We start from the raw sequence: 25,937 nt of genomic DNA, 5'->3' as shown, positions 1-25,937 counted from the left end.
TCTTTGCCAAAAAAATCCTAAATAGGATCACAAAGAGTCTGGTATGAGTGAACAACAGGAACAAACCTGGATATTACCACTCATTTTAAGTATTATAATATCCTATCTCCCTAACATTGTCATGGAATGACGAGAAGATTAAGCAGTCAAACAGAATTTTCTACATGATACCAAAGCTATGAGTCCTTTCAGAACTGGTCTACTACATGGCCAGAAGTATCCTGAAAGTTTGGCATCTCCAAAGGGTCCGAACACTGAGTCAAGTTGCTGGAGTCTTAGGAAGGTTCCAGACACAGATCCCTGGGATAGTCCCTGGAATGTGTTCAATTCTACATCTATCACAGTTCTACAAAATACACAAACATTTACATGAAGGGAATTCACTTTAGAAGAATGGAACTACTAACAGCTTAGATTTAACTGAAAAACCTATTCAGACATACAGAACTCACTTCATAACATGTGCCTACCCAAGAAGGCTATCCAATTTGTGATTATTTATACTCATGCCTCCCTGATTCTATGTCCATCATGGAAGGTTGAATCTAATAGATTGTATTAAATCACTACAAACCCAGGTCCTCTCATTTCTGCTTTTTAAAGTCAGTGATTTATTTTGTGCTACTGTCATTTTTTGTAACTTTACTCATTTCTGACACAATGATGATCTGTTCTGGAAGCTGAGTTCAAGATTAGGATAGATGTGTTTTAAAAATAAGAAGTAATTCATTTTTTTAAAATTGCCTAGAGACTGTCTGGAACTTGATAGAAAATGAACTTTATTCTTATACTAAATATTCACCATTATTAAAAATTCCTAGATTGGAAAGATTGTACTCTTTAGAATGTAGCTACTTATGCTTGCTGAGGAATAGGTCAAAAGAAAATGATTGGTTTGATATAATATTGATACTCTTCTAAGAAAACTTATTATTCTTACTCAATTGGCCCAACTATTTATTCATTTCAAGGGAATGTGAAGTCTATTCTGTGTCTTTGGGATTTGGCAATGTTTTCAGGAGAAACGTCTAAAAATATGTAATCACACTGATGGTATATATGGAAAAGTATATACCAGAAAAATGTAAATAACAGTATAAACACAACCATGTGGAAACAATGGTGAAAATATAATGAGAACCATGCTAGCACCAGAACATGACAAGAGACAATAAAAAGGAACTATAAAAAGACCAAGAAAAAATCTGAAAGTTTGTCTCCAACATGGTTGTTTTCACAATTGGATATTATTTATTAGAGACCCTTCTTACATTGACCATTCTGTTTCATTCCTCAGATCTTGCTCATGCAAATTCCCAGTTTAAAAAAAACAACAATTTTGGGGGCAGCTAGGTGGCACAGTGGATAGAACACCAGCTCTGGAGACAGGAGGACCTGAGTTCAAGTCCAACTTCAGACACTTAATACCTGCCTAGCTGTGTGACCTTGGGCAAGTCACTTAATCCCATTGCCTTAAAAATATTAACAACTTTTTTTCTTGTATGAACACAAGCATGAGGTTCTTGAAGGAAATCAATGAACATCTGATCCATTCTTAAATGTCTTGGATATTTGAAGATTTCGAAAGGAGATAGAAATTTATAATTTCACACAAAAAAAGATGTTTTTCTAGTAACATCTTCTAGAAGGTGTAAAATTTAATTTTATGCAACAAAAGTCTAGTTGTCTTCAATAAAGAACATTCCCAAAGGTATTACCAAATTCATCTACATCTACTGGGTGGAAACAAGATGGTCACCTTTTTATTATTACTTTATACATCTTATATTGTTTTAATAATTGGAAACATTACTTTACCCCAGAGGCTAGGGATCTTTGCTGTCCACTTCTCCACTTAACTTTCTGCTCTTGACCCATCAATATATGTGATCTAGTCTAGGTTTCACCCTTGTGAATCCTGACCATCTATAATAAAGGTGAGACTCCATTTCTCTCTCTGACATTATTATTTGGGCAATGATTTACTTTAAAAAAGTAGGTTTGATTTACATCTAGGTAGTAATAAATATAAAATATTAATTAGGCATTGAATTGATATATATTTTGCACACAAAATAAATATATAATTCACAAAACCCTCAAGTATGAATTGACTGAAAAATTAGTAACCTTAATAATAAAATAACCATTATAATACTTTTCCAGAATGTTGCTACTTAAATTATGAAGACAGAATAACTTTGAGGACTGCTGAGTAGACATTTTAAAATTTCACCCTATTTCTGCATTGTCCAAATAGTTCAATTTCCCCAGGTCATTTGACAAGCAAGGACAAAGGATTGAAATTCTTCCTTTGCTAGTACCTTCTCTAGAGATGTGGCAACTGCCTCTGCCACCAGTCAATTCTGACCAAGAAACTCAGGTTCTATAAACATCAAACTCACAAGATTGACTCTAAGATGAGTAATGTACAATTGGGATTGTTGTTTGTTCATCCATACTCAAAGAAGAAAATACAATATGGAAAATGAAGCCAAAGTTAACTAAGAGCCATTGCTCAGTTTAACTACCAAAGCATCTGCTCTAGCGGCCCATAGGGTGATGGTACCATGTGTCTAGGATGGGAGTAAAGGCAGACCTTTCCCCCCATTCCTCACAGGCGAGACTCAGGAAGAAAAGAAGAAAATGAGGGCAAGATTTTCCTTTTAAAGATTCATTGAGTCAGCTGCTCTTCTGGCTTAGTGTCAATATAGGGATTGCTTCATCATCCTCCAAAGAGCCAAGTAGTGCATTGAACACTTGTGGTTGGCCAGGAGCAGGCAGAGAACTATGTATTCCCTCTTACACTGTCAAAAAAAGTTTTATTTTAAACAGATGTGAGTGATTTAAACACAATATTTTCAAGTATTTTAGTGCCATGTGATGTCATCTGACAATATTTTATATGATGGATAATATGTATTTTCCAACTAGTAAAGCCATCTTTATGTATATACTTATATTTTTGTATATGACAAATAAAAAAGAAGACAATAAATTGTTGGGTTGTTTGACAAAAAGCAAAGAGTCAGACATTTCCAGTAGCAAATAGAATTATGCTAGTGTCAGCTGCTTTCTATGATTGAGAAATTCTGTATGTGAACTATGCTTTTTTTCCAATAGATCTAGGGAGCTAGCATTTCCTTCCTAATTTTCATGCAAGGGATAGTTACCTCCTTTATTTATCACCCAGAGTGTTTTGCACTTAATGAATAAGCTGGTGAACTTTGTTTTTTCAAACCTTATTAGGATTTTATTTCTGGAGAGAATGGTACAATTATCACTAATTCTCCATTATTAAGTTATCCAGAAAAGGTTTTTGTTTCTACTTTTATCTTTAGGGGATAATAAAAGGATAATGTCCTTGGTGCTAAGAAAGAGTGGTTTCCTCACATCTGTCTCTGGTGAGTATCCTCAGCCAAACAATCAAGGAGCAACAAACAGCATGGTCCTAAGTTAAAGATGATATATCTAAGTTATGTGAACTTCCTTACACTGTCTTGGCTAGAAAGTCTACTGAGAAAAGAATTTCTCAAAAATCATTTAAAGCTTTCCAACAGGCAAAAATGAGATGTTTTGGGGCCAATTTTAGTATAAATGTTTTCAGTCTCATCTTTAAGGAATAAAGGATGAAGGCTAGTCACTAACTTTTCTACTAAACCTCCCCTCCTCCTTTTGAAAGGAAAAACCCCAATATGCTAGAGTTTATTATTATGATAGACTTTTCAGGATTGTAGAAGCTTGAGAATTATTACAAAGACCAAAAATTGACCTCCTGACCTCCTTTCTTCTTTTCTCCCCTTTAGCATGTGAGTACAGGTTACCCCTTCACCACAGAAAGAATTATGGGTAATGGGTAGGTAGTGAAGCCCTTGGAGATCTTTGGGAATGCCAAGTACCATGCCAATGATAATTATTATCTTAAGCTACTTTTCAAGCAATATACTACTAAAGGAATGAAGCCTTCTCCACATTTCCTCTTTCTCCTACCCACACTCTTTGTGCTTGGCATCATTGATACCCTAAAACCCTTCAATAGAATTAAGAAATTTCATCAAATAGACCTAATACAAAAGATTAATTTAATTAGGAAAGGACAAAAGTAGCAAACAGCAATAACAAAATCCAAGAAGGAGGAGGAGAAAGGAAAGAGGAGAAAAATGGAAGAGTCAAAAAGGGGGACTAAACAAGTGAGGGGAAGAAAAGGGGGGAAACGATTAAAAGAGGGGGGGAAGAAAGCAAATGTATGGGTAGAGAAAGGCGAGGCGAAGGTGAAAGCATATAAAGAAAGAGAAAGGGCAGGTTACAAGAAAAGAACCTAAAGAACAAGAGGAACCGGAGAGGAAGAAAGAGAGGGGTGTGTTTGTGCTTGTCGGGAGGTGGAGTGGTACGGGGGCTCTTCCAGCACCATGGGGGAGGGTCGATGTCAGTCAGAGTGGAAACACAGCGCTAGCAGATCCGCCAAGAAGGAGGAGGAGGAGGAGGAGGGGGGGGGGGGAGGAGGGGGAGGAGGAGGAGGAGGAGGAGGAGGGGGGGAGGAGGGGGAGGAGGAGGAGGAGGAGGGGGGGAGGAGGAGGAGGAGGAGGAGGGGGGAGGAGGGGGAGGAGGAGGAGGGGGGGAGGAGGGGGAGGAGGAGGAGGAGGAGGGGGGAGGAGGAGGAGGAGGAGGAGGAGGAGGAGGAGGAGGAGGAGGAGGAGGAGGAGGAGGAGGAGGAGGAGGAGGAGGAGGAGGAGGAGGAGGAGGAGGAGGAGGAGGAGGAGGCAGCAAGAGACTCGGCAGCAAGCAGCAGCAGCGGCAGCGCAGCGAGTGTCCTCCCCGCTGCGTCCCCGCCCCTGCTCCCCGGTTCCTCCCGGCGCCCGGAGGTGGCTGTGGCTGTCACGTGGCGGTCCCCCTTCTCTTTCGCCGTTGTCTTACTCCCACCTCTCTTTCACGATTCTCTCCAGCCCCCTCCTAAACTCGGGGCTTGGGAAAAGAGAACGGCGTCCCGGCCGCATTGTGACGTAGGGAGGGAGCCAGAGGCGGCTGCTGCTGCTGCTGCTGCTGCTGCTGCTGCTGCTGCGGCTGCGGCGAGGGTCGCGTCTCGCCCGCCACTGAGGGCCCTTTCCGCGGGAGCCGGAGCGAGTAGCAGCTGGAGCAGCCACCGTCTTGAGCATCATCGTTCCCACTCAGGAGCAGAGTTCTAGGGCACCTTCGGTGAGTTCAAGTTCCTCTGAAGCCAGGTCCCAAAGAGGGAGGCAAAGGCCTTTGCTTAGAGGCTCCTACAAGTTTGCATGTGTGCGACCCCCACCATACCAACCACGTCCCTCTGACTCTCGATATTTGCCTTTTGTGCCTTGCATCCTTTGCTTGGAAGGGGAAAATAAACGTAGCTTGGGGCAGTGGAACCAGTGCCAGAGAGTGGCTAGCTGCGGCTCTCTCTTGAAAGGCTTTAGGAGACGGTGTATCTATAGTAACAGTGGCCGCTGCCAAAGGGGCTGTTTTAACCAAGGAGGGAAAATTGCACCAGTCCCTGCCCGCGGATTTCAATTGATTGTTCTCTTTTCATTAGCTTGTTTTGTATTTAGCAGTACTAACATCACTGCTACCATCCTGGCGAAGATGTTGGTCAGGACGGTTAAGGTATCCTATTAAAAGGTATATTAAAAAAAAAAACACTAGAGGCCTGGAGGGGATAAAGGAGGGAGGGGAAAAGAGAGAAGAGACAGAGAGGCAGAGACAGACTGACACAGCGACACACAGAAAGAGATCTTTTTATTCCGGGAACAGCGTGGGTACCACACTCTTATTTTCTTTCTACCCCAATCCAGCCGGACTTTGACATCTTCATAGTTCATTCTTTTGGGGGCTTGTTTGTGTTAGCTTGCTGAAATGTTTTGTACTTTGCTTACTGGTGAATATCACGGGCAGGTGTTAAGTGGAGTAAAATGGTAGTTTGGCTATTGTCAAATGCCAGGTTTTGTTTGCTTAAATTTTTTTTAAGAAAAGAAAAAAGGGGGGAAATACTGAGACATTACTGGCAGCCATACAGTTTCCACAGGAAATACTAGCATTCTTTGCTGAACTCACTTGCAAGGAAGAAAGCCTTTAGGAAAAAGAGCAACAACACTGTGACTACTTTTCAGGGAATCATTAGTGAGTATATATACACACTTCTACACATCTCCCTCCCACTCCCCACTCCAACCCATATAATGTTGCTTGCCTTGAGAAAGTTGAGCAAGGAAAAGGAAGTCTTACTTTAGTGTAATTTTCCTCCTGCTTGAAGTAAAATCCTGAACTTCTTCCTGCTAATGAATGACAAGGTAACTTCCCAAGGAACGGAAAAATTGTAATAGGACTGTCTCATCACATTCCATATGAAGTGGAGCCCAGTCCAGGGTGCTATTTTCTAAATGTACCTAGGACAATATCATAGAGCTTTATTATCAATGCACATGTGCATATTATATCAATTCTCCAAGTGTCACTTTAAATTCACAAGAAGTTTCTCTGTTGAATCTGCAACCAGGTAAAATCTATTTTTCTTATTTGGAATTAAGTAGAAATCTGTTTCATTTATGTACTGGAATTTCAAGAAGCATAAGAAACTTAGAAAGCTTCCTCTCTGTGTGTATTTTTGAGAAAATGATCTTTGATTAATTGTAAACATTATTTTAGTTCTATCAAGTCCCTGCACAGTGTCTTTAAAGCTTGCTGGAAAGGGTTCTATGTTACATTATAATAACAATTATAACATTCTCTAGCAAGACTACATTGATTGAGAATTTACAGATCCAAGCAAGTATGCATCATGCACTGGAAAGAAAAAGACTGATTGTTCCTTAAGGTTTTAGGGATGGAAAGCATGTAAAAGAGACATTTATTCCTTGCAATTTTTTTTAAAGAAGGGGAAAGGAATCTAAAGGAGAACTTTAAATGACCTAATGTCATAATGTTAAAAGGGATAAATAAAGGAATTGAAGTTATTTTGTAACTTTGATTTCACCATTTAAAAATGTGCATGGGGAAGTAGAGCAAACAATTTTTTTTTCACTATGTAGCACCCTTGCTAATTTCAGGCAGTGGTTCAAGTGTAATTATACACTGACAAAACAAAATATATGGCAAGAAACTTTTTACTAGATCTTATTTTGAAAGGAGTTGTAGCATGTTTTATTGATGTTTAAAGGGAAGTGACTCAACAAACATCTAATATAAACAAATGAACTTCGATAGTATCAAAAAGAGCCTGAAGCAGTTTTGCTTGCCAGATTCAAGACATTTCTTTGTCAGGGTAGGAAATCTCACATAGAGCAGGTGCATCATTATAAGAAACTCAAGGGAATTTCTCTTTTAAATGCAAAATCTTATTGAACATTGACAAGAGAATAAATGACATTAGTAAAATAGAGAGTGAGTGTTTGGCAGTTTGTCAATCTGTAGTTGTAAAAAAAAATTTTAGGAAAATGCATCCTGGTATAAAAATAGGTAGAAATTCAAAGATGTTTGCTTAGAACCTTTAAAAATACATGCTTGCTTTTTTATACTGCCTAAATGATTTGCAATTGATAGGAAGTAACTTACAATGAATAATAAATTGATTATCAAGATAATACACATATCACCTGGTTGACAATTAAATATTATTTTACTTAATTCATGTTTTTATTTATTTAACATCAATTTGTTTTCATATTTTCAAGGCAATTATTGAAAAACTTATTGAAATATTAGGAGAAACTCAATTGTCATGTTGGCTTTTTTTTCATATTCTGAGACCTATATACTTCAGCATCTATTTATTGAACTTTTCCTCTATCCTGGGGGGGGGGGGTGAAGAGTACAAAAGACAGTCCCTCATCTCAAGGGATTTGAAATCTAGTGGAAGAAACAATACCTACATCTACAAAAAGCTTAAAAAATTTAAACAAAAAAATTCAGTCAAAAAGTGCTAAAGGCACTCAAAGGAGAAACAAATTGATCACTATAAACTGAAGAGATTAGGAACAATTTCATGGTTGGGAAGGAGCTTCAGCTGAGCCTTGATGAAAATCCCTTCTTTAGAAAGAGAAAGGAAGATATTCCAATGGAAAACAATGGCACTATCCCCCCCCAAAAAAAGAATGCAAAAAGATACACATAATAATACAAACATACACACACACACACACACACACACACACACACACACACACACATCTAGCCATCTATCTCTATATTTGATTCCTCTCCTTTTCTTTATGATAGGTTTCCCCCTTGGGAAAATTGATAATAGACCCTTCCTTTGATTTCATTTTTCCTGTCTGAAGCAAGTATTCATGGTGTGTTCATGAGACCTCTTGTCACATACAAATAAGCATGCCATATTATGTCTTGATTCAAGTCCACTGATTCCAAATCTTGCATTTTCCCCCCACTGCTAGATGACTCTTTAGAATTCATCATTTCTATATCTAAGCTACAGGAATAGTTTAGAAAGCTAAATTCTACTCTCATTTTCTGTCTCCACCTTTCTCTTCTAAGGACTCCACTTTCAGTAGTAAATATCCTCAAGTTCTTCATTTTTTGCTTAGAACTTCATAATTCCTAGGAATTATGTCTAGTTTTTTTTCCTGGTAATATTCATTCCTATAGAAATGATCAACAATAGATACTGAACCTTAGATATGACAGGTTTGAGAAAATTTTCTATCATCTGGACATAGGCCTATAGAAAACAGGACATTCATAGTCACTTCAATATCTGCCACCTCTGCATCCCTCATTCAGGGAATCTCTGACCACAAGGATACACATTTTTCCCTGTAGCCATAATTGATGTCTTTACACTAGGCATTATCTGTTGATTCCTCTTTTTTTTCCATAAAGTAGGGAAAACTGCTTCCTCTTCAAATAATCCCTAGATTGTTTCCCTTGTTTTGAGAACTTTATTACATTCATACATACATACATACATACATACATATATCTATTGCTTTAGCTATCTTTATCATCCCTTTCCTTCTTTTTCTCTCATCTATCTACAACTCATCCTCTGTCTTTCATCCATCCATCCATCCATCCATTTTTCCATCTATCTACCTCCCTACCTCCCTGACTCCCTGCCACCTGCATACCTGCCTACCTGCCTACGTGCCTATCTACCTACATAACTTATCCTTAGAAGTTCAGGGGAATTTCTTTCTCTGTGTCAAATTCTTCCACTCTCTTAGACTTTAGATGAGGAATTTTTAACCTTTTTTTTTCCTCTCATGGACTCCCTTGACATTCTGGTGAAGCATAAAATGCATATGATTACAAAGGAAACCAATTCTATTGAAATAAGGTATACTTTTTTTATAATCACATTCATGAGTGACTCATAAATCCCTACTCTGGACAATAACTTGAATTTCTTTCTGCTTGATCATGATGATTTTCTTCTTTGATGTCCATTAATGGCATTTCTTCTATCATGTCAATATACTCAATGTAAGTTTAATCTGATTTGTTGATTTAAATAATGAAGGGATGCCCCTCCCACCATGAAAGTGATTACTTGAAATCCTGGTGCATTGAATTTTTAGGACAATAGATGTAGAATTCAAAGGACCACATAAAACCAAGGATTTATGTTCAGCAATTATGAGAAACAGAGTAGACTTTGAGGCAAAACTACAGTGTTCCTCTGAATACTTTTGAACTGATGGTCAGTATATATGTATCATAAAGACTCCAATGCAATTCACAATATGAATGTTTGTGGTTTAGAGTAAAAAGCAAACTACAGCTACCTGGAAAAAAAGAAGCTGAAAAGTCACTGACACTAAGATACATCTCTAGACCAATATCCTTCTTACAGAGACCAAAAAAGGAAGGGTCTCTTCTTAAACCAAAAAGTAGATAAAGTTTTTGGCAAGAAAATGTACCTAGGAAGAATTCAGGGTAAAGCGGAAGTTATCTCTGGAATAATTTAGGTCTGAATTCATCGGTAGTTGATATGCTGGATGTAATAGAAATGGAAAGTTACAAATAAGACTGCTTTTTCTGGCTTTGTTCTTTGGTTTACAGCTTAAACTCCTACTCAGAAAAGATAATTTTTACTTTATCAGGGGCAAAGGATTGGGGGATGGGGAGTTCTTCCTCATCATATTAGTAGGGAGGTCTGACAAAGAGAAAGACATTTCTCTGACAAGGGGCAAAATTAACTCCATTAAATTGCTGTAAGTTGTCTTAAAATTCATATTCATTATAAAATTCATATTCATTATTACCTTTGCACTGATTCCAAATAATGGAATTTCTCTTTCTGCCTCTTAAGATTTTTATTACTTTTCACTTTTTACAAGCTTCTTAAAGAGGGAGTAAATCAATATGAAGAACTAGCAATCAGTTATTTGGATTCTCTGTGTATAAAATGGGTATGAATTACATTCTTTTAATGTTAAGTGATAGCCTATTGGGTGGGCTGAATGAGTTTATACAATTTCCCCAACAGGAATAACAAGACCATTGCCAATGAAGCTATACCAGGCAGAGTGAATGTGAAGCCAACTTTCCATACCCACAGGGTCCGTATTTTCAGACTCTACTTCCCACTCATTGTCCTGAAAGCTGGGCTACCAGCTAGTGTTTAAATATGGTCACTCTTACACTACACTTGCCAGAGCCCATAGGACCTCTCTCTTCTTACGTCATTCCACATTCCTTGGCTATCTAGGGTGTATACAAGACACAACCACCACTGGGATTCTGGGACCCAAGTGTGTACCTCATTCCTGAGGGTAGCTCAGATGCTTTGGAGACATTGACTCAGAGAGTATTCAGCAACAAAGATGACCACAGTCGGGTGAAAGGCTTATTCTCCTTGAGTTCTCTGGCTTCTTTGCAGCTTCTTAACTTTCCAAATTTAAATAAGAACAGGAAAATACAACAAAAACTCATGTTTTTCTAGCAGTCATCTTCTCCCCAGATTGCTCTGAGGGCTTCAAAGGTTATGAGAATAAATTAATAAATTGAGAAATAAGGTGGAAGGGAGAAGGACTAACATCATCTCTCCTACTTTGCAAGAAGGGAAGGTGAGCCATGGTCAGAATAAACACAGATAGAAATTTGATCTTTTATATTTCCCAAATTTACTTTTAACTCTAAACCACAAACATTCATATTGTGAATTACATTGGAATCTTTATGATACAGATTGACCCTACTAGGATTGAAGTAATCAGTACCATGGAAAGAATGCTTTATTTGGGACCCAAGAAATAAGGTTTTGAATCTTGGTCTTATCTGGGTGACCCTGGACAATTCATTTAACTTCTGTAGTTCTCAGTTTCTCTAAATGTAACATCAGGTGGTTGGACTAGTAGACCTATGTACTCCTCTTCAGTTCTGAAAACATGATGTTTATGAATCTGGAAGTTATGTACTGATTAATGTTAGAAACATCATAGTTTCTCTAACTCACTCTGATATTCCATGGACCATTTTCTGCCTCATATCGTGTTCTGTATAAACTATTTCTTCAGTGGTTTTTTTTTTTCTCAAATTGTGACCTTATGCACTGGAGAGGTTATTTATTACACTTGGGTGAATTTATCTTCTGTCGTTTGTAAGTTCCATTCATTAGTCCCAAATTCATTGTTTCTAAGAAATCAAAGTAGCTCAGTTTTACTTTAGTAGCCAAATAGGTGGCCCAAATTCCTTATAGTTAAAGGGTTCTATGCTCCTGTCTTATAAAGTAGATCAAACCTGGATGAGACTTGATGGAAAAAACATGAGCAGTAAACTAAGTTTTTGTGTATTTATAAGATTTGGGTCTATCTCCTGGTACTGGGCACTAAAATATAAGGTGGAGTTATGGGCAGTCAACTACATGGACAGTTATAGTACAGTTGTACTATAAGAGTCTTTATTTAATAGGCCATCAAAATAGGAAATAAGCCTCCTAATTTTTACAATATATGTAAGTTTAAGATATATAAAATGTAGGAGAACAGAAATAGTGCTAGGTGTTAGAATTATGATGGAATAGTTTACTCCATATTTCCAGTAATTGTAGTCATTATCTCGATGATAATGTTATGATTGTATGTGTGTAAATCCACATATATTGAATATGTATATACATTATATATCTGTGTGTATGTATATATATGGTATTTGAATTTGGTGAATTCTCATAATCAAGGAGGGTATTTGGTTGTGTGCCGAACCTTTATAAATTTGCCAGTGAAAAAATAACCACTTTCATCCATAATCCTTCAAAAGACTTCTATTCTTATGAAACAATAAAATGTAATTAAAGTAGGCATTAGCTGTGAATGTAATAACAATGAACTTTTAGATCCTTTAATCCAGTTATGTCTTAATACAGTTATGTATATGTATAATGCAGTTACGATCTGTAAAAGAGGATCATTGTATTAAGAGTTAGAATTGGGATCTGACCTCAATTTTTCCCATTGAATCATAGTTTACCTCAGATCATTTAAACTTTGTGTGTGTTTTGTGTGTGTGTGTGTGTGTGTGTGTGTGTGTGTATGTGTATAATATATTTTTACTATCAACAGTATTAGTATTTGAATTAGAGGATCACAGAATTTAGAGTCAAAAGGGTCAGAAGATTATTGATTTTGGGGGAAAGGGACCTTGGAGATGATCTAGACCAACTCCCTTGTTTTATAGATGAAGATATTGAAGCAAAAAAGAAATTAAGTGACTTCTCTAAGGATTCACAGGTAGTAGCAACAGAGTCAGGATCTGAATCCAGGATTTGACTCCAAATGCAGCACTTCAAATACAGGTACTTTTTGAACCAGTCTTCCCAAATCTAGTTTGATCAATTCACTTTAGAAATGAAATAATGTATTCAAAAATCACTCAAGTGATAAAAAGTTAGAGCTGAAGAATGAAGCCAGATATGAAAGAATGAATGAAATTTGGAAAGTTCTTGCCCTCACAATAAGCAGTTTCTAAAAATCAAAGAATCCTGGATTTCAAAGGGACAGTAGAGGTGATCTAGACCTCTGTAATATCTTTAATAAGTAACTTCCACTTTAGCACTATGTCAAAGCTATCATTTTTTCCAATGAAACATCCTATTTCACTGTTAACATTTTCTTGTGAAGAAATATTTACTTCGGGTTGAAAATGTAAGCTTCTTGAAATAAAATCTATATAGTCCAATATGTCACTCAATGAATTAATCATCACTGATGACATAATGTTATTTTAGTTTTTCTACATGTCTAGAGGTATTCATCAGTCTACACAGTAGTAATAATGCCATACTTTCCCATTGCCTTAAATAAATAAAATAATTTTTTAAAAGGGTAGTTAGGTGGTATAGTAGATAGAGCACCTGTCCTGGAGTCAGGAGGACCTGATTTCAAATTCCACCTCAGATTAATAATTACCTACCTGTGTGACCTTGGGCAAGTTACTTAATCCCATTGCCATAAATAAAATTTAAAAAATGCCTTGCTTTTAAATTATGTATTATGGTTTCAAAAAACAGTTTTCATATGGTTCCACCCTGTTCAACCCTTTCAAAGGATAGGCATTGTTATCAAGGGAGAACTAATGACTTTTTCCTGATCTAGTTCTCTTTCTACATTGCCCATCTCTCTCTCTCTCTCTCTCTCTCTCTCTCTCTCTCTCTCTCTCTCTCTCTCACTGTCTCTCTCTCTCTCCCCCTCTTCCCCCTCTGAATCTATCTATATCTATATCATCCATATCTATATCTATATCTAAATCTATATCTATATCTATATCTATCTATATCTATCTATATCCATGTCCATGTCCATGTCCATGTCCATGTCTCTATCTCTATCTCTATCTCTCTCTATCTCTATCTCTATCTCTATCTCTATCTCTATCTCTATCTCTATATCTATATCTATATCTATATCTATATTTATATCTATATCTATATACAGGTCATCTTACAAGAATTCAAGGATACCTCTATTGTCTATTTCTATAAAGATAAAGGTAATAGATTGTCCTGTGATAATTCCAGGGATATTTCTCTTTTAGTCATTGCTGGTAAGATTCTTGCCAGAGTCCTTCTTAATAGGCTGATCCTTCACCTGGAAGATGATCACATCCCTGAAAGTTAGTGTGTCTTCAGAAAGGATTGAGTAACAATTGGTATAGTGTTTATTGCCCAACAACTCCAGGAAAAATTCCAGGAACACAACAGAGGTCTGTATAAAACATTTGTAGATCTGACCAAGGCCTTTGATACTGTTAGTTGTGAGGGTTTATGGAAGATTATGTCAAAATATGATTACCTGGAGAAGTTCATCAGTATTGTACATCAGTCTCATGCTGGCATGCTTGACCTGGTTCAGGATAGTGGCCAATACTCTTGTGATTTCCTAGTCACCAATGAAGTAAAACAAGGATGTGTCCTTGCTCCCATACTTTTTTCGAATGATGTTTTCAGCCATGTTATCAAAAGCCTTCACTGAGGATGAACAGCATCAAGGTCAGTTACTGCACTCTTCTTCAACTTGAAAAGGTCACAAGTCAAGACCAAAGTATAGGGAGTGTTAGTGCATGATCTTCTGTTTGCATATGATTGTGCATTCAATGCAGCCTCTGAAACTGAGATGAAACAGAGTATGGATCGATTGTCTGCTGTTGCTACTCATTTTGACCTAACAATTAATACCAAGAAAACATAGGTGCTACATCAGCCAGCACCACACCATCCATAAGTGGAATCATACATTACAGCAAAGGGAGAAATTTTGAATCCTGTGGACTAGTTCACTTACCTTGGCAGTGTTCTTTCCAAGGAGGTACACATTGATAATGATGTCAATGTACACACATTGCCAGAACTAGCTCAGTATTTGGGACGTTCCAAGAGAAAGTGTATAAGAGAAGAGGTATTAGACTGACTACCAAATTGAAGATCTATAGAGCCATTGTATTGACTTCATTGTTACATGACTGTGAAACCTGGACAGTCTACCCTCACCATGGGAGGAAACTGAATCACTTTCATTTAAATCATCTTAGAAAGAGTCTAAAAAATCACCAGGCAGGAGAAGATACCAAGCACTGAAGTCTTTTTCTTGAGCTAACTGCCTAGCATTCCAACATTTCTGCAGATAATGCAATTAAGATGGGCTGGACACATTGTTAGAATGTCAAACATGTGCTTGTCAAAAAAATTACTTTATGGAGAACTCACACAGGACAACTGCTCATGAGGGGGTCAGGAGTGATACCGAGACACTCCGAAGGTCTCATTGAAGAACTTTAGAATTGATTGTATAGCATGAGAGACACTGGCATAGGACCACCCAGCATGGTATTCCCTCATCAGTGAGGGTGCTGCACTCTAAGAGAAGGGCAGAACTGAAGCAACTCTACCAAGCTGTGGTGCACACATTCTAATGATGGTCTTGAGTAACAAAGGACAAGAATCAACCAATCAGTGTGACCCTAGACAAGTCATATAATCTTGCTTACCTCGTTATCCTTATATATAAAATGAGTTAGAGAAGAAAATGGCAAATTATTCTACTTGGGGACTGAGATGCTATGGTTCACAAATCACAAAAAGTTGGACAACATTGAACAATTGAACAACTTGGGACAGCAAGATGACATGGTGGATAGATTGCTGGATCTGACTCAGGAAGACCTGAGTTCAAATGTGACCTTGACATTAGCTATTTGGTTCTGGGCAAATCACTTAGCCTTTCTTGCCTTAATTTTCTCATCTGTAAAATGTTCTGGAGAAGGAAATGATAAACTACCTCAGTACCCTTGCTTAGAAAACCCCAAATAGGGTCATGAAATGCTGGATATGACTGAAATGACTGAATATCAAGAAGTTGCTGAACAATTTACACAATTGCATGAGTGGAGGGATTCCCTCACCTGGAATGCTTTACCATTAATGAAAGTACAGGTTTGGACCCTGGTTCCTTCAAAAAATAAATGTTTAAGGCACTGGGGATGGAAAGACTAAGAGGAAAACACTTCTTACCACTTTCCTCTCAAGGAGCTTTATTCTACATTCATTTTTTTCATGAAAGTTATCCTTTATCTTTATATAGCAGAAATAATTTCAAAATACATGGTAGAAATTATCATAGATATACAAAACTTTGAGATGGTTTACTCCAGTTTTATATAGCTACTTTGATTTGACACTTAGAGAAGAAAAAGAGGAAAATTTGTGACTCTCTAGATTTCCTAATTGTAATATTCTTCCTTAAACATTATGGCTCTGTTGTTCTGTTGCTACATTTATAAGTCAGAGTAATAAACCTTTATAAAAACTGAAAGCTACTTTTGAATGGTTTAGGATAGCTAGCCTGGATTTGCCAAAGTGGTGAAAGGTTTAACAGAATTTCCATAAATGTGGCCATCAAGTTGTGTTTTAACTGTAGGATTCCAGTGAACCCCAAGACCTGGAAACTTAGAATACAAGGTCCCAGTGCAGAAAAGCAATATCAATATTGAAATAAATGAGTCATTTTAATTTCCTCAGATCTGCAGACACAAGCACACTTTGATGCTGAGTATTGTAATTTAACATGGCAGTTGTGCACTAAAAACACAATTTAAAAAAGTCTAATTTTTAATTAAGTTGAGTACTCAAAGATTAACATAGTTACAAATCTGGGGGATTGGCTATAGTACAATGTTTGCTCTGGTTGCTAGGAAATAGGCAAGATCCATTCTCAAGTTACTCATTGACTTGGCCAGAATGTAGATGTGAACTCCTCTCAAGTAACTGACTTGATCATTTCTTTTCTCTGGAGCACATTTCATAATGTATGTAAATACATTTTATAAGCAACAGAATTCCTACCTTTGTGGGCCAATGGGGAGCACAGGTTGCACCTAAGTAAATACAGACCGAGAATTTTAATGAACCTTTACCTAAAAGATTTTGGGATGACATCAGTGTTATGAAGTCAGCATTTGGGTTTTTATTTTAATGTACTTTTCCATTTGATATAATCATCAAGAAAATAGATTTTTCTTTAACATCTAATTATCATAACTCAATTGATGGTTTGGCATTCTACCCATTCAAGGGATGCTGTCAAAGTCATTGGGATGGAAATTCAATTCGCATTGATGGCTTTCCAAAACTACTAAAAGTTCTACTTTTAGAAATCCCACTATGCTTTTCATTCTTTCCCTCCTCCCTTTCTCCCTTTTGGCAAACTGTGCAGCACGACAAAGTATATATCAGTCAAAAGAGAAAAAAAGAAATAGAAACTAACTCATGCAAACATGAAAGGGATAACTCCAGCTTATTTTCTGTTTGTGTAACTTGAAAACAAAAAAAAAAATAGCTGGTATGTTCTGTTTCAGACAGAAATCAGGCATAAAAGATCAGGATGATGAGGTTCAAAAGGAGGACCTAAAAAGAAAAACAGAAGCAGTTTTTCATTTAGTCTCTTTGAAAATCAATCTCCACATTTTTCTAAACTGAAACTACTGCCTGCTAATTTTGCCTTTATGAAATTTGATTTGTGGAATTTTAATAGCATCTTGAATTAAAGACAGTCACTTTTACAGAGAGGCAGAACTTCAAAACAAACTAAATTTAAAGAAAAAAAATTCACCCTGAAAGCTATTACTTATCTCTAATAAGCAAGTGGAAAAAGGGGGGGAAATATTATTTTTTAAATTATTTATTTATTTATTTATTTTTCCAATTATATGCAAAGATAGTTTTCAACAATCAATTTTGTAAGATCATTAAGTTTCACATTTTTCACCCTTCCTCCCTTCCCTCTCCCCTCCCTTTGACAGCAAGTAATGTAATATAGGTTAAACATGACTAACTATGTTAAATATATTTCCATATCAATCATGTTGTGAAAGAAGAATCAGAACAAAAAGGAAGAAAAGTTAGAGAGGAGAAAAAAACATAAAAGAAATCCTTTAGAATTGTCTTTGATCATGGTACTTCTGACAAGAGCAAATCTATCATAGATGATCATCACACAATTGCTGTTAATACGTACAACATTCTTTGGGTTCTGCTCATTTCATGCAGCATCAGTTCATGCCGGTATTTTCAGGCTTTTCTGAAATCTGATCACTCATGATTTCTTTTGATATTTTTTTAGGGGTTTTTTTTGGCAAGGCAATGGGGTTAAGTGGCTTGCCCAAGGCCACACAGCTAGGTAATTAAGTATTTGAGTCTGGATTTGAACTCAGGTATTCCTGACTCCAGGGCTGGTGCTCTATCCACTGGGCCACCTAGCTGCCCCCACTCATGATTTCTTACAGAACAATAGTACTCCATCGCATTCATATACCACAATTTGTTCAACTGAGAAATATTATTCTCAGGGATTAGTGCAACCTCTTTCTGAACTTGCAAGATAATTATAGTCTGATCTTCTTCACTAGTATAACCTAGGTCTTACTTTTGTTAGACATTTATTTTTTTTGCTAGATTATGAATTTTAATACTAATGGAATAAGAAGAATATTCCTGGCTCACCAGGAAAAAATATGCACAACACATTTGAAAGTTTAATCTGTGTTATTAAAATTTTCTACAAGTTTTTAAAATTCTAGTCAACAGTTCTTAATAACAAAACAATAAATCAAGTCCTGATTCATAGATTTTCCAGTTTCTAAGGTGTAAATGCTTGCAATGAAAATTTAAGTTACCTCTTACCAGTAGGTTTGAACTGAGAGGTATTAAAAGTATGTTTTAACTTATTTGAACTGTGCCCATCATTTGGTGTAATCACTATAGAACTGAGAGTACTCTGAAAATATTTGGTCCCAAGCTTATTCATTTTTTTTAGAAGCTGCTGAATAGTTATTTTCTTCTATAGAGAAGACAAGTTGTGTTTGATGATGGTTCCTAATAAGCTTCTTCAGGGTGTAGTTGTAAGAAAAACAAACAAGAAAGAAACAAAAGTAAAAAGAAAAAGTTCTTGAATTATTTAGCTCAGGATGCAGATAACTTACTCTAGTAATAAATATTTCACATATATAATTTAATCCTCACAATATATGTAACAGTGCAGGCAAAATAGCATGTCATGAGATGATTGAGAAGTTCAACTCCTAATGCTATAACTAATGGATCTCTAAAATACCTGTTTGGTAGCTGCTGCTGCTAGGATATAAAATTATATGGCAAGAAGAATTACGGATTTGATTGGAAGCTCCTAAATGGCAAGGACTCTTAATTCCACCCATCCTTCAGGAACATGTGATAGAGAGCCAAGAAGAGAGCCAAAATCAAAGGATGGGTTCAAATTCCACCTAAGATTTGTACTAGCTGTGTTATCATGGGCAAATAACTTGAATCCTTTCTCAGTTGCTGGTGTACATTGGTAGAAAGAGCTTCAATCATTTGAGACTTCTGTATTCTAGTAAATTACAATTCTAATCCCCAATCTCTTCCATATATGAAATAAATAGTTGGAAGAAACTTCAGAGGTCATGCATCCTTTTAAAAGTGAAAAATAAGCAAGCATTCTACCTTGCAAAACATAAACCCCTTCTACTATGTCTGTTGTGATTCATCATTAAGCCTCTGCTTGAATGTTTGGTATATGAGTGGTCAGTAAATGTTTCTGGATTATTTGTTTGATTTCTAATATGCTAGTAAGTCTATGCTAATTATTGTCACCATCAGAATAAGATAAATTTATAAAGATAGAATTTAGGATTTGCAAAGTATATGTATTTTCTGTGTTTTAGCCTCGCAGTGACATTATAATTACCCCCCCCATTTACACATAAAGAAACTGAGGCTCTGAGAAGCTAAATTACTTACCTTTGATTGTCCAACTCTGCTAGAGGCAGGATTTGAATTCATTTTCTTTTTTTTTCCAAGTCCAACATCTTATTTGCTATTTAACACTGCCAATGGAAGTTTAAGGATTGTATATCATGTATATTTATAAGATCAAGGTGTCAAAGAAGAAAGAGGTTTAAATGCTCAAGATTATATAGTGATTAAGGGGTAGAGATGCAAGCAAGATTGAAGTTTCTTGATTTCTGTGTCTGCTTGGTCCACAAAACTACACTATATGCAATTAGTAATAGGAAAAAGGGTAGAAGACATCGGGAAGGGAGAGTTATGCTTTCAATATATTCACTAAAATTAAAACACAGGTCATATATTAATCCCACAATGCAAAGGATTTTTTTATACAAATCATTACAATTGTGGGCATTTAATTTCAGAAAAATGTCTTTACAAATGAAAAGGATTGTGGCTTGTTTCAGTTCTGTATAACTATGAGTGTTATTAATGATGAACTGTAGGATGTCAGTTTTTTAGCCAGAATTAGTGCTGAACAGGAGGAGAATTCTGCTGTGATTACTGCTGTGCCACTTTGTGCACTGTCTTTGACTTCTCATACTTGAGTCACTTAAGAAAATAAGGATAAGTAACAGCTCAGTTGGACAAATAGGATTTTTATTTCCATAACTCACAGTACACTAATAAAACATTGAGTGCATTTGTCAAAAATAAAAACTAACACATTAATTACTCAAAAATTAGTCATTTGAAAAAAGCCCTCACATGATAACATCTGCCTCTTTGACAGTGAAGTTGTCATGATTGGTCGAAATTTCATGTTGATTGAATACAACTTGCATTACTTTAGAAAAATTGTCCAACAAGGTTCTAAAAAATGGAAGAAATAACTCTTTCCTCTCTCTCTCTCTCTCTCTCTCTCTCTCTCTCTCTCTCTCACACACACACACACACACACACACACACACACACACACATATACACATACACACACAGGTGGATCAAAAATTCAAAATGATTAACGAAATATCAGTTCCTTCTCATCAACATCATTATTATCAAACATTTATTGAATACCCACTATGTATAAGGAACTATCCTAAATGCAAGGGATATAAAGAAAGGCAAAAACACGGTCCCTGCCTTCAAACTGCTCACAGTCAAAGGGAAGGATTTAGGAATATGATGGGGGAAGAGTGAAGAGGAAGGTGGGGTTGTAGGTGAGCATTGAAAGAAGCCAGGGAAATCAGGAAACCACAGTGAGAAGGGTGCTAAAAAGGCACAGTCAGGAGATGGGAATGTCTGTCATGTGAGAGTGATAACAAGAGGGTCAGTGTCACACACTGAAAGGGATAAAAAATTAAGTCTCCCCCATTAAACTGTCAACTTCTTGAGAATAATATTATTTTTCACTTTTCTTTGTATCTACAATGTTTGGCATAGTGTTAGTCACATAATAAATGCTTATTGGCTTGACTTGATTTGAGATTGGAGCTTGTGAAAGAGGTTAGGGCTGGATAAATATGTCTGAGAATCATCTACTTAGATGATAGTTGTATTCTTGGAAGCTGATGAGATCACCAAATGAGAAGACATATAGATAGATAGATAGATAGATAGATAGATAGATAGATAGATAGATAGATATAGATATAGATATAGATGTAGATATAGATATATGTATATAAAGAAAAGAAGAGAATTTAGGATTTGGGCTTAATCTGAATGAAGACTAGCAAATGAGATTGAGACCAGACCAGTAGGAAAGGGATGAGTAGACAATAGTTTCATGAAAACCTAGAGAACCAAGTATTAATGAAAAGAAGCAATAGTATCAGGGGCTGCAATGATGAAAATTAAGAAAAAAATCATCAGATTGGGCAATTAGGTCATGGGTACCTTTATAGAAAATAGTTTCAGTTGAACAATGAGAGAAAAATCTATCAACTCTTGAAGCCACTACCTCAGAAAAGAGGTAAAGAAAACACACTGCCACCCTAGAAGATGTGTCTGGGCAAGAGACAGATCTTTCCCACTCTATTCCTTTTCTCCTCCACAAAGATGACCCAAGCTATATCTACAAAAAGTTTAAGAGGGAGAGAAAATATAAGTACACTTATGGATGACTTTCTTCAAGTTTAGTCACAAAAGGAAGACGATAAATAGTAATATAGAGAGCTATAGAGGATCAGATTAAGTGAAAGGGTTTTTTTTTTAAAAAAAGGGAGAAGATATGGGTAGCTGGGAAGTAGCTGGAAAGCAACCAGTAGAGAGGGGAAGATTAATGAAAGATTGGGAATGATAGAGGTAATAATCTGCTAGACCGGAGTGAGACCAATGGTGAACATAAAGGGATTTGCCTTGGCCAAGAGAAGGGCAACCTCTTTGTGTGAAACAGGGGTTAAGGAGGAGATCATGAGGGAAGATATCTGAATGATGTGAGATAAGGAGAGAAGAGGAAACTCTTGACAAATGGTCTCAGTTTTTTTGCTGAAATATGAGATGACAACCTTAGCTGGTGCCCTGGGTGATTTGGAGAGGGTTGACAAAGTTTCAAAACTACGGACAGTATAATAATGCATTGATTAGGGCAGTGTAAAAAAGATTACCTTTGCTTTGAGATCATATAACTTATATTTGTAGTGGTCCTGGTTAGAACTTTCATGATTTTCTTCATCTCTGAGGGAGAGGGTAGTCAGATAAAACACACTTTTGAGGAGGGTCAAGGTGAAAGAAGAGAGAGAATAGAATTAATGAGGTTGGAGGAGTAGAATGGAGGGAAGTACTACTAGCAATAGCAATTGTGGGGAAAAATACTGAAGTGATTTCTCTGATGGATATATGATAAAGAATGCTATCATCCTAAAGAAAGAGATGATGGTGTCTGACTACAGACTGAAGCACACTTTTTTCCTCATTTTATTTTTCTTGTACTTTTTCTTTGTATGTGTGTGGGGATATTATGTTTATTTTTACATGATGATTATTATAATCATTATTTCATGGCTACACATTTTAACCTACACAAATGAAACTTGTTTTCACAATGAGGGGGAGTGTGTTGGGAGGAAGGGAGAGAATTTGAAACTCAAGGTTTTTAGAAGTAAATATTGAAACTTGAAAAAAAAGAGCAACTTTGAACAAATAAATTATTTTATATTATTATAAATACCCAAATTGACTTTAAAGGACATGTGAAGAAAGATGCTATCTGCATCCAGAGAAAGAACAGATAAATAAAAGCAAGCATAGAATAGATTTACATATATATGTGCATATATGTATATGATCATATATATATTCATATATATACATAACTATTTGTGTCTAATATATCCATTTCTAGGGGGGAGAGAGGGAAGAAGAAAAGAAAAAAATTTACCTGACAATTTTATTGAAGGGAATATTAAATTGCATGTAGTAAATTTGCATATATAATCATCTTTTATTATAGTATGATATGAGAATGCTTATTTTTTTCCATAAAATAAAAACTGAATCATTTTCTCTATCTCTATTCATTACCTCAAAAGCAAATATTGCAACCTAACAAATAGCTTCTTCATATAAGGAATTTTAGCACCAATATAAATATTCATCATTTCTTCAATATCAAGCATACATACAGGATAAAGGTAATATTGAGGTACATCTTTTTAGAGTTATTATGGACTTACTTGGATTCCAATCCAAAGATAAGTCTCAGTAAGAAGCCTAGAAAAAGAGAGAATCCTTGAATCTAGGCATTTCCATTTCTGAAGGTTGCCTCTGCAAAAAAAGCGAAAAGGAAAAAGAATGAAATATATCTGGAAACATCCAACTTTCAAAAGTTTTGTTCAAGGGGGAAAAATTTAAAAAGTCTCAGCAACAGAGGTCAAGAAGACAGTAGTAATAGGCTTTAACTTAGGCCTAGAAGTATTTCTAAGAAAGTTGTCCAAAGTAGAAAAATATACCAATGCTTGAAGCTGCTACCCCAGAAAAGAGGTAAAAGAAACACGCCGCCACCCTAGAAGATGTGTCTGGACAAAAGACAGATCTTTCCCACTCTATTCCTCTTCTCTTCATAAGGATGACCCAAGGTATATCTATCAAAAACTATACTCTTGGCTACCCATATTCTAGCCTAGAACTTGCTATTAGCTAAAGGTCACAGATACTTTAGATCCAAAGGTCATACATAATCTTTCCATTATTTTGTGATGGCATCACAAGGGGGAAAGGTAGAAAAATATGTCTATGCCCCTTTTGCTTTCATTTTATCTAATTTATGCCTTAGATTTAAACACATAGTTTCATTAGTATACCTCAGTGAAACATACTATGTGCCAGATCCTATGCTAACCTCTGATGATACAAAAAGACACAAAAGATAGTTTCTGCCCTCAAGGAACTCACAATCTAATGGAAGAAACAGAAGAAAACAAATATGTATAAATAAACTATTAAAATAATTAATAGAATATAGGATGAAAGGAAATAATTAACAAGAAGAGAACTTGAATTAAGCAGGGTTGGAAAAGACATAATTTTAGTTGGGTCTTGAGGGAAACCAGGAGGTAAAGATGAGAAACAGTTCCAGTCATAAGTGACAGACAGATAAAATGCCCTGAGCTGAAAAATGGAGTTTTTTGCTTAAGGAACAATCAAGAGGTCAGTGTCACTGAATAGAAGAATATATAGTGGGGAATAAGATGGGGAATAGAAGACTAAAAAGGTGGAGATAACACAGAGGAGGTAAATTAGATTTTGAAGAAATTTCAATGCCAAAGGACTTTTTATTCTATAGGAATCCACTGGAGTTTATTTTTAAAGTTTTTTAACTGATATTTTATTTTATTTTTAATTTCATCTTATGAAAGTTTTTCAGCATTCATCCACATGCATATTTTTAAGTTATACAATTTTCTTCCACCCTCCCTTCCCACTCCCTTCCCTTAGCAGGCAATGAACATTGTACAATGTACATTTGTGTTTAAGATGTTTATGTATTAGTCATTTTCAGGATGAGGAATTAGGACTAAGGGAAAAGAAAGAAAACCATGGGATAGAAAGAAAAGCTATAAAACAAATTTTTAAAAAGTGAACATAGTGTTCAATCAAATTCTGTAGGATTGGGTTTTTTGGTTTATTTTTGTCTTGTTTTGTTTTTTCTTCGCCTGAATATGAATGGTGTTATCCATAACAGATCTTCCAGGGTTGTCTTAGCTCTCTCAGCTGTTGAGAGGAACTGCATCCATCATAGTTGATCAACTCACAGTGTTGTTGTTAATGTGTACAATGTTCTTTTGGCTCTGCTTCTTTTACTCAGCATCAGTCCCTGTAAGTCTTTCCATGTTTCTCTAGAGTCTGACCATTCATGGGTTTCTTATAGAACAATAGAACTCCATAACATTCATATATCATAACTTGTTCCATAATTCTCCAATTGACAGACAGCCCCTAGATTTCCATTTTTTTGCTGCTCCAAAAAAGAGCTGCTATAAATATTTTGAAATGTGAGACCTTTCCCATTTTTAAAATTTATTTTTTATTATTTTTTTATTTCTTCTAGATATAGGCCTAGTATTGGTCAAAGAGTATGATCAATTTTATTGCTCTTTGGGCATGGTTCCATAATGCTCTCCAGAATGACTGGATGGATTCACAGCTCCACCAACATTACTGGAGTTTATTGAGTAGCAAGAGGGGGTAGGTATGTATAGAATTCAATATCTGTCTCCCAAATCCTCTTTTCTTCCTAACTTTCAATACTGTTAAGAATCACCCCATCTTCTAGTCACCTGGGCTCACAAGCTAAATGTTGTACTTGACTCCTCATTTTCTTTCACCCCACATATCCAATAAGTTACCAGGTTCTGAAGATACTCTACCTTCAAACATCTCTCATCTGATACAGCCACTACCCTGGAACAGACCATCATCATACTTTAGAACTATTTTACTGGCTGGTCTCCCTGTCTCAAATCTTTCCCCACTCTTGTCTATCCTGCATTTAACTATCAAATTGATCTTCCTAAAGTTTAGATCTGACAATATCACATTGCACATTTCCACTCAAATAAACTCCATTGATTCCCTATCACTCTTAGGATCAAATAGAAAAATCTGTTTGACTTTAAAGCCCATCATAACCTGACCCCTTTCTAAATTTACCCAATTGCAATCTAATGACTCTAGCTTCCCTGTTGTT

General features: G+C 36.2%; 1 protein-coding gene across 2 annotated transcripts in view; it reads left to right on the top strand.

The window, feature by feature from the left end:
- Window positions 1-4,805: 4,805 nt before the first annotated feature.
- SNCAIP (synuclein alpha interacting protein) overlaps window positions 4,806-25,937 on the top strand; it is a 252,789-nt gene continuing 231,657 nt past the window's right edge. For both annotated transcript variants that reach the window (XM_074207731.1, XM_074207732.1), the window contains exon 1: window positions 4,806-5,193. The gene's annotated coding sequence lies outside the window, so the exon portion shown is untranslated. The remainder of the gene's footprint in view (window positions 5,194-25,937) is intronic.

This window comes from Macrotis lagotis, chromosome X (genome assembly GCF_037893015.1).
Source record: "Macrotis lagotis isolate mMagLag1 chromosome X, bilby.v1.9.chrom.fasta, whole genome shotgun sequence".
Lineage (NCBI taxonomy): Eukaryota > Metazoa > Chordata > Mammalia > Peramelemorphia > Peramelidae > Macrotis > Macrotis lagotis.
This window is presented reverse-complemented; position numbering and strand designations above follow the sequence as displayed.